A 12,931-nucleotide genomic window follows, 5' to 3' on the forward strand; every position below is an offset into this window, starting at 1 on the left:
GACTATCAATGAATATTGGTACATGGATGAATCTGTCCTGGATTTTTTTCAGTGACAGCTTTTTTTTTTTTTTTACAACAGCTTCCTCTTTTATGGAGAAACTGTCATTATTACATTTTTCAAGCCACCACAGAAATACCCTTTAAACAGAAACTCAAAATCTTCACAATTTAAAATAGGAGAAAGCCTACTTTTTTGTATTTGTTAAAATACAGTGATGGAAATTGTGCATAAACAGCTCGAATTCTGGCATGAAAATTTAAGCAGATTTTGTTATGTGTACGTCAAGTGTACTATGAGGGCACTAAGAGTGTTTAAGTGGGCAATATCGAATCATTTTGCCACAATGAATTATTTTATTTCATTAGACTTTGTTTTTGACATGCAAATGACAAATGCTGTCCAAACAATCCCATTTTTACATTGATCCACAAAAATGGTCATTAGTTAACAATGACACCTATGCACTCGCACACATTTGCATTCATATACCAGGGGTGTCCAAACTCGGTCCTGGAGAGTTTAGCTCCAGCTTGCTTCAACACACCTGCCAGGACGTTTCTAGTATATCTGGTAAGAGCTTGATTGCCTGCTTCAGATGCGTTTGATTAAGGTTGGAGCCAACCTCTCCAGAACACCAGCCCTCCAGGACAGTTTAGACACCCCTGATCTATACAATAATCATTGAGAAGTTTTACATTTGATGAAATCAGTGTACTTAAATGTTGTTTTATGCATCCCAGACAGTTCTAATTTACATACAAAACATGGTACACGTACATTAATATTCAGAAAATCAGATGACGTATAATAAACAGCAGGTTATCGTATGTTGCTGAGGATAGCTTTATTGTTAGTTATCTTTGTAGTTCTAGTTCTTTGAATGGGCCTTTAATCCATCAGATATAACATCACGAGGTTATGTATTGCATAGTGATATGAAGATGAGTCATATAATCCTGCTCATGTCTTTTCCTACTGATGCAAGCATACATTATCAATAGGCTGTAAACTAAACTATATAACCTTTACACTCACTCCAATATTCATTCATTTTCTTTTCGGCTTAGTTCCTTTATGAATCCGGGGTCGCCACAGCAGAATGAACCACCAACTTATCCAGCATATGCTTTACACAGTAAATGCAACCCATCACTGGGAAATCACTCCAAAATTCCCCTTTAAATTAATGAATGTATCACATTAAAAAATAATATATAGTAAGGTATAGTATGCTAAAGCAGTGTTTCTCAACCAGCACCACCGACACTGCATGTTTCGGATGTCATCTTTGTCCGTCACACTCGTTACAGGTGTTTCAGTCTCTGCTAATGAGCTGATGATCTGAATCAGGTGTGTTTGATTAAGGAGACATGGAAAATGTGCAGCGCCGGTGGTCCTTCAGGAACGTAGTTGAGAAACACTGTGCTAAAGTTTTGGTGAACCATACTAAAATGCTTGTGGCAGTTCTTGCTGTGGTAATAAATAATTATAGTAAAATATTTACTAATTTCCCAAGATTGTATCAAGTTTTCTAAAACTATAGGGTATACTCCAATACACTATAGCAATTATTCATTGTTGCTCTGATAGTTGTGTAAATTGCTTCCTTGTCCTCATTTGTAAGTCGCTTTGGATAAAAGCGTCTGCTAAATGACTAAATGTTAATGTACACCACAGTTTACTAGTAAAAACTAAAGTAGTCTAAATTACAGTATTTATCACTTCACTATTTTAAAAGGGATAGTTCACCCAAAATGTTATTTTACTTTATTATGCTGAACACAAAAGATATTTTGAAGAAAGCTGAACACTACTGACCTCCATAGCAGCAAAAACAAATACTATAAAAGTCAATGGTTACAGGTTTTCAGCTTTCAAAACTCAAGAAACTCATTTGGAACAAGTAAAGGGTGAGTAAAGGGTTGTTCATTTTTGGGTGAACTATTCCTTTAATACAATATGGTGTAGCATTGATTACCAAAGCGTTATAAACACAATAATATATACAGTGAAGTACACTTTACTATAGTATGGTTCATGAATACTTTGATATTAACTAATAAATGACTCGTTTTTTATGTTTATGTTGCTGAACTGGGTCGTTGGGTGGGGCGACGCTTGCTTTTCTTTAAATCTCACCAGACACAAACATCTGAATTAAAATTCCTGTACTTCAGCTCACACCCTCTTTTTCACTAGTCAAGACTAGTTTCACTGCTAACATCAGTTCATAAGAGGTGATTAGCAGGTCAGCTCACTGCTTTTGTTATTTAATTAGACCTGGCACAAACTCCATTTCCACATACAGGTTGAGAGTTTCCAGCGGCTCTGGCTCAATACCAGGGACATGAAGTTTTAACAGGTGGGGTTCAGTCTGCACGCCCTTATCTAACATCATGGGTTGCAAAAAGGTGAGTTTTTTAATGATTTGAATGGCCATCGACTTGTTTTAATGTCAGGATGGAGCACCGAGGAACATGTTACACTTGTTTGGTATCTCATATCTTGTTTGGTATCTGGGTTTTATGGTTAGATGACACACTATGAGCTGGTTCAGACTGGAAATTCACCACCAAATAGGCCAAGAATACCACACAAACATCCTGACGCTGTACTGAGAGCAGAGTCTCGTTTTTCTTCTACTTTCATGATTGCTACAAATTATTTACTTAAGCTTGATATGGTTTATGTGAAAATTTGATTCACAGCTAAGTGTAGATTGTGGCCTAGACATTAGACAAAAACATTTAAACTTATTGTCTTATTCATCTTATTTATTTGGATTTTTTTATTTTTAAATGTATAAAAGTTGCAAAAGTATTTTACATTTTATTAAATTTAAGTGTCTACTTTAATTAATAACGTACGATTAGTAATAAATTAGATATCTTTACATTTTTAATTAATTTAATTATACAAATCTACCTATCAATCAATCTGTCTGTCTTTCTGTCTGTCCATTTATCTATACTCTGTTAAAATATTTGGGTTAAAGATACGCCAACATATAACCCAACTATAGATTTTTAGCACCCAACTATGGGTTATTTTGAATAAATCTTTTTTTTTTTTTGATTTTGGTATTGCTACTATTACTAGTACTATTATTAATTTTATAATATAAATACATAACATATATAACACACACAAACATACATACATACAGTTTATAAAAATATTGAAAATGCTTCATTTCCATTACATTTTAAGTTCAAGTATAAGACACTTTAAGCGTTTTAATCTGTTTAAAAGATCAGCTATGTAGTGCACGTTTGTATCATCAATAATTAAGAGTGCTGCTGAAATGAATATGAAAAACATGGAGAGGTAATTTAATAAAAAACAACAACATTATTGCATTCGCTAGAGCTTAAACATCACATTACGTTTGTATAATAATACAGTTCTGTGTCAGTTAAATCAGTTGACTGTTGAAATTCAAAAATTTTAACCCAACTGGTTGAGTTATTAAATAAATAACCTAATAAAGGTTGAAAATATCCCAACAAGGCACCATTGTTTAACTCAACTGGTTCAGTTATTAATAAATAACCCAATAAATGTTAAAAATATCTATCTATCTATCTATCTATCTATCTATCTATCTATCTATCTATCTATCTATCTATCTATCTATCTATCTATCTATCTATCTATCTATCTATCTATCTATCTATCTATCTATCTATCATTTAAAAAGAAGATCATGGTGCATTTGATCTGCAACCTTTGTCATAGATTACATCATTAGTAAATCAAGTAAGGCTACATTCCATCATTGCACAACTGACACTGATAGCATATCTTAATAACTGATAAGGATTTCACTGTATATGCCAATTATTTGTATTTGAAATACAGTTTATAAAAGGCCCTTGACAGCAGGGTCGCCACCATTAAAGGTACTGTGCGACATATTTGTTTGTTACTGTTACAAAACAGTATTTACTCAACATGGTGTTTCTTATCAATATTTACCCACAACATGTTATGGTAACATTCAATGGTTAATTGTTGAAGGTTTCTGCTTAAATAAACACTGGCATTTCTTTTTAAAATAGTTGTACGATAGTTAAATAAACTTTAAGCAAAACTAAAAACGTTCAACACACAAACAAATCGCCCGCGGACTACAAATCCCGTCAAACCCGTTGCCTCTCAAGTCGATCACGTGACCCCATCGGCTCACTCTGGTTGGCCGCTCTGCCCTCACGCGAGGGGCGTCACATCAGAACGCAACGATATCCAGAAAATCCAGCCAGGTCGAGTCAGTCAGTCAGTCCACTGCACCCGCAGACCCGCTCCGACAAAAACACTCTTGAAGGACACCCACTCGCCGCTTACACAGGCAGGTGAGTAAATACCAGACACCCACATATAGTTCTTACAGTGTATTTTAAAGTATTACTGACTGTCTTTCTTAGCGAATTAAGTTGTTTGTGTGGCAGTATTGCTAGCGGACTAGCTCCCTTTGCTACGGCTGTCAGACGGTTGTTATTTTCAGCATATTTCTATACAGGAATTATATTTTTTAAAGACTTAACACTTCTGTATGTTACTACAGATGTCCCAGAGCTTTTAAAAAGCCAAAAGAGTCCGAAGAGGAAGAATTAAGAGCTCTAAATCCTCTGTGTTAGTCACTTTCAGACTTGTTTGTGTCAGTGTTTGAGAGGTAAGGGGACCACTGATGGGGCTTTTGTTTGGAGTTTTCATCCAGCTGTTTTGAATCTTTCGAAGTTTCTTAGCGTTTGTTATTGTTCCTAGAGGGATGACAATGGAAGATGTTGTTTTTGTTTGGTTTGTAAACAAAACATCTTCAATTTGAAGCGACAGCTTACATAAAAATAAACATTCTGTCATTATTTTGGGGATATGTGGGATAGCATGCGAGGTAGGATGGCAAACTCAGTCAGCATTCACTTTCAGCTCTTCCAACACAAAGAAAGTGAATAGTAAACGATGTTGTCATCCTGCTTCACATGCCCTTTTGTCTATAAAGTCATACGGGTTTTGAACCAACCACACGAGGGTGTGTAACCGATGACAGAATTGTATGTTTTTGTTAGCGATATCATGCTTTTAATTAAATGCCAATTAACATTATATGATGTGTTTTAGTTTGCTCTCAGTTAAAAAAGAAGTTGATAAGTCATACTAGTTGACATCTATGCTGAGCGTCAAAGTGTGAAAGGGGTTGACAGTTCACTGTTGATCTTATTGACTTGTCATCACCACAGGCATTTCTGACCTACTTTTCCATTGCCTCTCATGAGTACACAAGGTTCTTGTCATTGTTTTACTTTTTGCTTCCTCCCAGCTCCACTTCAATGTCATTGCTGCCCAGTCATGTATCATTTATTATTTTTTATCTAGAATTGGCTATTTATTGCATATATTATTAAATTAGATTCAACTTTATTTAGGGTATCTGCAAGGTCTTCAGAAGTTACTGTCTTAACTCAAAAGATAAGTTTTAGGCCTTAAAAAGTCTTAAATCCACTGAAATATTGTGTTGTAATAACTTTTTTTAAAAGGTCTTAATTTTTCTTTGTTCATGTATAGCTACCCATTCTGGCCATTAACACCCATATAATCACCAACAATCCCAATCTCAATTAAACTTTTAACATTTTTATTTAACTACTTTGCTTAAAAATTCTCAGTTTATTTACTACTGAGCATACTGACCTGACCTATATTCTTTATTATTAAATTATTATTGTTGCATTATTAAGTTTTAATCACTTAAGTTATAATAATATATATATATATATATATATATATATATATATATATATATATATATATATATATATATATATATATATATATATATATATATATTTATTTATTTATTTATTTATTTATTTATTTATTTATTTATTTATTTATTTATTTATTATTATTATTATTATTATTATTATTATTATTATTTTTATTTTTTTTAAAGGTGAAGTGAAAATCTGGATCTTTTAATCCAACTGGGATATTCTAAAAAAAATAAGCATTTATAAGTCTAAATTTTCTAACCAGGAGTGCAATAGCAGCAAGTGCAGAATACAGGTATAAGTTATAAAGTTCAGTTATAGAAAAGCTGTGATGATATTTACAGATGGATGTACTATGAATATTATATACATGTTGTTTTAACTATGAACAGAGATTTAGAATAGATGAATATATCTACAGGATGCTATTAATAATCAGAGGTATGCAGATAGATATGATTATTGGTGCCATTGTTTTTTTAAAATCCTGTCAAGCACTATTGTTTGCATAATTAATCAATCTTTTAAGTTGCAACACTTTGATTTTAAGTGATGCAGTAATTATTTATCAAATTGACCGCCTAAAAACTTTGTGATTATGTCTATAATGATTTCTAATGCAAATGCTTTAATGATTAAAAATTAATATAATGATCATCTCGTGTTTCTGTATTAAAAATTAGGAGTAAAAATCATTATTTTCTTGAAATACTGAATGTATTAAAACATGTTTAATTGTCTATCGTTGCAAGCATTGGCTTATTTATTTTAATACACAGTCTTTTCTAACTGTCTTTTTTTTTTTTGGAGTAAGATAAGCCCCTCTGTGTCACACTTTGTATACGACTTCCAAGACTGCTAGTCATCTTGAAATAAATTAGTTATCATGGGACTGAAGTCTTGCCCCGGGCCAGTTGTTCTTCCACATAACTGGCAGCTCCTCTCTGGTAAAGTAGATATCATGCCATGGGATGGCTGCTAAATATAATATTGTAGTTAATCTCTTCTACTACAAAGTGCATTCTTTTTTTAAATTTATTTTTGGTTGTTAGAGAGGGACACTAAATAGTGTCATTTTGACTATAAATAGAGCCTGTGCTTGTCAAAGCTGCCTGCCATCAGGTAAGCGTCTTAGACCAAACACATGCCATTCCAGATTGACTTTGCCTGTCTGTGCGTCAGGCGAGTGGCCATCAGTGCACATCACATCTGTGCACCTGACTTTAGCTTTGATGATGTGACGAAGATGGAATTTGTCGTCTGCAAACGTGAAGCTGTTTTTACAAGCATGTACTGAACAAATAATAGACATTGGCACAGTTTAGAGTTTGTTAGAATGGAGATTATTTCCAATGCCCTACAGTTTTTCCAATCAGGAATTACCTATTAGATATTTAAATCTATTACTAACAACAACCACTATTATAATTAGAATTATTATTATTGTAAGTAATAATAAAAATTAGGACTGTTTGGTTTGTGTAAAATATTTATTTGTTTTATTTTATTTTTTTATTATTATTATTATTATTTTTTTTTACTTTGTAGTCATGCTTCAGCTCAATAAACTGTATCGTAGCTTCTTACTGCTAAAATGCTTTGAGTGTTATTTAACAAAGGGAACTGAAAAGATATTAACTTACTTAAACATTTATTCAAATTTGCTTTTAAATATTCAGAAATAAAACACAAATTTTTCTCAAAAGCAAACAGTAAACACAAAATAAAATAACCTTAGCTTTCGGTAAACAGGTTGAACTCGAATTAGGGAGATAGTGTAGCTTATTATACAAAAAAATAAAAATAAAATTATGCATGCATATGCTCTTGCCGGGAGAAATTACATATTTTGTAACACAGCCTTTTGCAAGTAGCTAATCGCAGCATTTCAATTCGCACTTGCTAATCAATTGCGATTAATCACACAGCCAGCCCTAATACTAATAAATAAAACATTTGGAATAATCAAAGTTGGATGTTTTAGTTGTGCAGTTGTAATATAATTGAATAAATGAATTGGGTGCGCATAAAATAAGTATTATTCGCCCCTGTTTATTTTTTCCCCAATTTTCGTTTAACGGAGAGAAGATTTTTTCAATACATTTCTAAGTTTTACCAACTCATTTCTAATTTATTTTCTCTTTTTCATGATGACAGTAAATAGTGTTTTACTAGATATTTTTCAAGACTCTTTTAAAGGCTTAACCAGGATAATTAGGTTAACCTGGCAGCTTAGGGTAATTAGGCAAGTTATTGTATAACGATGGTTTGTTCTGTAGATTATCGGAATAAAATTAAGCTTAAATGGACTAATAATTTTGACCTTAAAATGGTGTTTAAAAAATTAAAACTGCTTTTATTCTAGCCGAAATAAAACAAATAAGACTTTCTTCAGAACAAGAAATATTATCAGACATACTTTGAAAATTTCCTTGCTCTGTTAAACATCATTCGGGAAATGTTAAAAAAAAAGAAAAAAAATCAAAGGGGGTTTAATAATTCGGATTGAAACTGTAAATATTTCTTATTTTTCTCAGTTTTAACGCTATCATTTTTTTAAACTAGTGTGTTTTCCCAGTGTTTGAAGGTGGTCTTGCTTGCTGTTTGTTTTTAGAGGGAAATTTATCGCTAGACACAATAATAGAGAACCAATAACCTATTAGGGGAAAGTGGTAATGTCGGTCAAACCGATTATTGGTCCATCTCTATTATAGTGTCAGCAGTAGCCTTGGACCTCAGCAGTGGGAAAGCACACCTAATCAGAGAGCCTGCCATTGATCAACAAAGCAAGCATCTTCTAAATGGCAAGGGAACCTCTCGGCTTGTGAAGTCTTTGCCGTGTGCTATGCAAAATGGCATAAACTGTGTTTAAAACTAAAATACGATGCACTGTTCGGCACACTGGCATGTCATTCCTCACTTCCCTTAATCTGAACAAGGTGGGATGACGTTGCCAAGATGACCGTCTCCTCTGTGGCTCATCCTGTTTGTGTAGATAATGTACTGGAAAGCTGCTCAGTAATCCATGTCATTTTGCCTTAGTCTATTCATTCTGACACCAGTACTTTCTTCAGTCAACTGGTGAATTGGAGGTTTAGGCAAAGTGTTCAGTTTAACCTTAGTATCAATGATTTGCACATGAGTCAAAGCTAAATTGACAGTCTGGTATGTCTGTGGCACATGGTGAGGTGTGAAGGACGGGGTAACCTCCGACTCGTGACGTGCTGTTGTTATTATTAGTGACCGATAGTGATGCACCATAAAATCCTTGGCTCATCGCAAAAAACACTTTGGTCTGATTTACCAGTGGAGAGGCTTTCTGCTGGAGAAAGTCTTATTTGTTTTATTTTGGCTAGAATAAAAACAGTTATTATTATTTTAAACCATTTTAAGGCCAATATTATTAGCTCCCATAAGCATTTTTTTTTCAATTGCCTACAGAACAGACCATCATTATAAAATGATTTGCCTAATTAATATCTTGCCTAATTAAACTAGTTAACTTAGTGAAGCCATTAAATTGCACTTTTAGGATGAATATTAGTATCTTAAAAATATTAGTCAGATATTGGCCCAGTTTCACAAACAGGGCTTAGGTTAAGCCAGGACTAGGTCTTAGTTAAATTAGGCTATTTAAGACAAATTTATAAAAATGGCCTTAGAAAAATATTACTGATATGCACCTGGAGACAAAAAAAATGACACTGACATATTTAAGACATCTCACTACAAGTTATTTTGAGTTGAGACAGCTCAAACATGCAATTTAATCTTGACTAGCCTTAAACCTTGTTTGTGAAACCGGGGGTTAATGTACTGTCATCATGGCAAATCAGTTATTAGAAATGAGTTATTAAATCTATTATGCTTTGAAATGTGTTTAAAAAAACGTCTTCTGTTAAACAAAAATTGGGGGAAAAATATATACAAGGGCTCTAATAAGTCTGACTTCAACTGTATAAAGATTTGCAGTTGTATTTTCCTCTTTGACTCTCTAACAAAAGGCTTCTTCCTCTGTGACCGAAGTTGATTCTACGCTGGTGGTCAACGCTGGTCTCATGACCGACAGACTGCACACAAAGGCACCTCTAACCCCTCTGTTCGCTCACTTAGCAGTCACATGACATACTTGCACACCCAACGACTGGCTCCAACAACCGCTTTTGTTTGGGTTTCTCAACTCTCCCACTTATTTTGTTTTAGACAACATGTTTCCCTTGGTCTTTAATCCTCAGGAAAACCAGTTGCTGCTGTGTATTTATGCGTCTCGTAGGGACACGTTAGATCTGCCCTTTGAATATTTTGCTGCAGGGTGTCACTGAACACAATGTACACTCATGTTGTGCACTTACAAACTCACAAAGATTTGTCTGTTCTCACTTGCTTTGTGTAAGAATAACGCTTCCCATAATCATCACTCTTTCAGGGAGTTGTAAAACTTTGATTTCTAGCCTGCAACCTTTTGAAATATTTTTCTTTTTTTAGTAGTAATATTAAATATTTTCTTTAATTTTAAATATCCAAAGGTTGATGTAAATAATAATAATTTTTTTAATATTGTGAAAATATAGATTATATTTAAATTATTATTCTGTTTAAATCCAGACTTAAAACTCATCTGTTCAAAATAACTTACTCTTTATAACTACATACTACATTCTGTATCAAATCTTTTGTATTTTATCTACTCTATTTTTGCTGTTGGTATTTTTAAATTATTGAAGTGTGTGTGTGTGTGTGTGTGTGTGTGTGTGTATATGTATATGTATATGTATATGTATGTGTGTGTGTGTGTGTGTGTGTGTGTGTGTGTGTGTGTGTGTGTGTGTGTGTGTGTGTATATGTATATGTATATGTATATATGTGTGTGTGTGTGTGTGTGTGTGTGTATATGTATATATGTATATGTGTGTGTGTGTGTGTGTGTGTGTGTGTGTGTGTGTGTGTGTGTGTGTGTGTGTGTGTGTGTGTGTGTGTGTGTATGTATATATATATATTGAATAAATAAATTATTGGCCTTTTATAGGGTCAATGGACTGTTTAGACCTCTCAGTCATGGAGATATCAGGGAAAATTAAAACTAATTTCAATATTATTATATAGTTTATTTATTTATTTAAATATAATGAAAATATTTATTATCATTAATGCTAATAAATAATAATTTATATTTTATAAAATAATAATTAATATTTATTATTATTTATAATATTAATAATAACAACAGTAACAATAACATTAATATTATTTTATAGTAGTAGTAGTAGTAATAATATTTAATTGCAATTATTATTTAAATATAAAAACATATTTTAAATATTGATAATAATTATAATTATTACTTTTTAATAATAATAATATATTATTAAAATAATAACTATAATTATTATTAAAAGTATTATTATTGTTCTTGTTGTTATTATTATTGAAATTTAAATAAAATATTTATTATATTTAAATAATTATTGATTTTTATTTTAGATCTTGAGCTCTGCTCCTGAGATATAAATTTTCTGCTGCAGTTGCTACACAAATTCACAAGCATCATGTATACATAATTCAAAAGAGATGGCAAAACAAAAAACTTAGGCCCCATTTCCATGAATCACCCCTTCTACTAGTTTGCGTGTGTGCAACCTTCTGTAAATTGAGATCGCTCCAGTATAGCTTTTCACGTGTCAGGCGTAATGCAAGCATCGCTCTGTCCAATTTAGTCCGTCATCTAAGTAGCACAGTTGTTATGGTATAGTTTGCAGCATCATGTTTTGCAGCCTGTTTATCCATAGGTGTTGTGCTTGCAAGTGTGTACATCGTCGTCTCTCTTCTTATAGTGACCCATTTCCTTTATGCTCACACTTGAACAACAGCTGATGCCGCAAAGTACATCCCGGGTCAAGTGGGCTTTGTTCTAAATACAAGGAGACCGTGACACACAGCTTACTACTATTCCAGTCCTTCTCAGTCTGCTTACTAGTTGTCTTTTTGCATTGTCCTATTGGCCTCATGAAATGCTTTCTTCACATTTCTGGACGATGCAAGTTCTGGAGAGAGTGAATAAAATGTAAGAGATGGTGAGCATGGAGTTGTAGGAAGAGAGATGCAGTTTAAAGTCTGGTGTCACGGATCACTGACACTCACTTAAGTGTGCTATGACAGTTCTTGCTGTACCAAAGCAGAGCATGAAGACTTCCGAGAATGAAACTTGCCTTTTTGAGGGTATGAAATCGCTGACAAATTTCCAAGCCGTGACAGTTTAGAGTCGAAAACACAGAAAAGTCAGCCGCTGGTTGGTCAGCTGTTTGACTGGCAAAGGAAAATCAATTTCAAATGTCATTTCGTCGTCTTTTTCTTTGTATTTCTGGTAAGCACTTTTCCAGACTGGTGTCTCAATTGATTTCTTTCTTTCTCTGTGTTGTTTCCGCAAGGCAAGTCTTAGCTACACAATGGAAATTGACTACCTGCTTGTCTGAAAGTGTGTTCTGCTCATGAATAGATTGTTTCCAATTTCTTTCAGATGCTTTCTTTCCAGGAATGTCCGCTTTGTCCTAAAATCCATTTTGGCTTTTGCATCCAATGTTTAGGACTGACCATCTGCAAAGTACTTATGTTTTTCCAGATAGTGTAATCAATGTCCAGTGCATCTCAGTCGCTATATTCTAAATGTGTTCAGCATGAAACTACGACATTTTCAACATCTGCTCATGTTTATCAAGATAACTGGTTGTGGTGCGGAACTTTCAGTAGCATGAGAGATCATGAGGGTCTTCAGTCATGCTGTCTGGTATATTTATAAATGTGTTGTGTTCAATATGAGAATGAAATGTGTGAAATTGAATTTGTGCTCTACATTCAAAGCACACTTGTCTAAATTACTGCTAGCCCGACGTCCCAGTGGGGTATTAATCTAAATAGGAAGAAAAAATCGTGTCTATTTCAGTGATTTTTATTTTTTATTTTTTTTAATTTATCTATTTTTTTAATTATTTAAAAAAATAATATTAAATAAAAAAGAAATCATTAAAATATGGTAATTTATAACCATGTATTTGTTTTATTATTTGTTTTATTTGGTAAGTAATGTCTTTACTATTTGGGTCACTTGAGTTTATTTCGGGCTACAAAACACTGAAGAGTGCCTGCCCAAAAGGCTATAAGGGATT

General features: G+C 33.2%; 1 protein-coding gene across 2 annotated transcripts in view; it reads left to right on the forward strand.

The window, feature by feature from the left end:
* The first annotated feature begins 4,273 nt into the window (after positions 1-4,273).
* Positions 4,274-12,931, forward strand: part of adipor2 (adiponectin receptor 2) — a 39,803-nt gene continuing 31,145 nt past the window's right edge. Inside the window, exons 1-2 of one of the 2 annotated variants that reach the window (XM_088649832.1) lie at positions 4,274-4,359; positions 6,019-6,066. The gene's annotated coding sequence lies outside the window, so the exon portion shown is untranslated. 2 annotated transcript variants of the gene reach the window in all.

The sequence above is a fragment of the Danio rerio genome, chromosome 4, assembly GCF_052040795.2.
Source record: "Danio rerio strain M-AB ecotype USA chromosome 4, GRCz13ab, whole genome shotgun sequence".
Taxonomy (NCBI): Eukaryota; Metazoa; Chordata; class Actinopteri; order Cypriniformes; family Danionidae; genus Danio; species Danio rerio.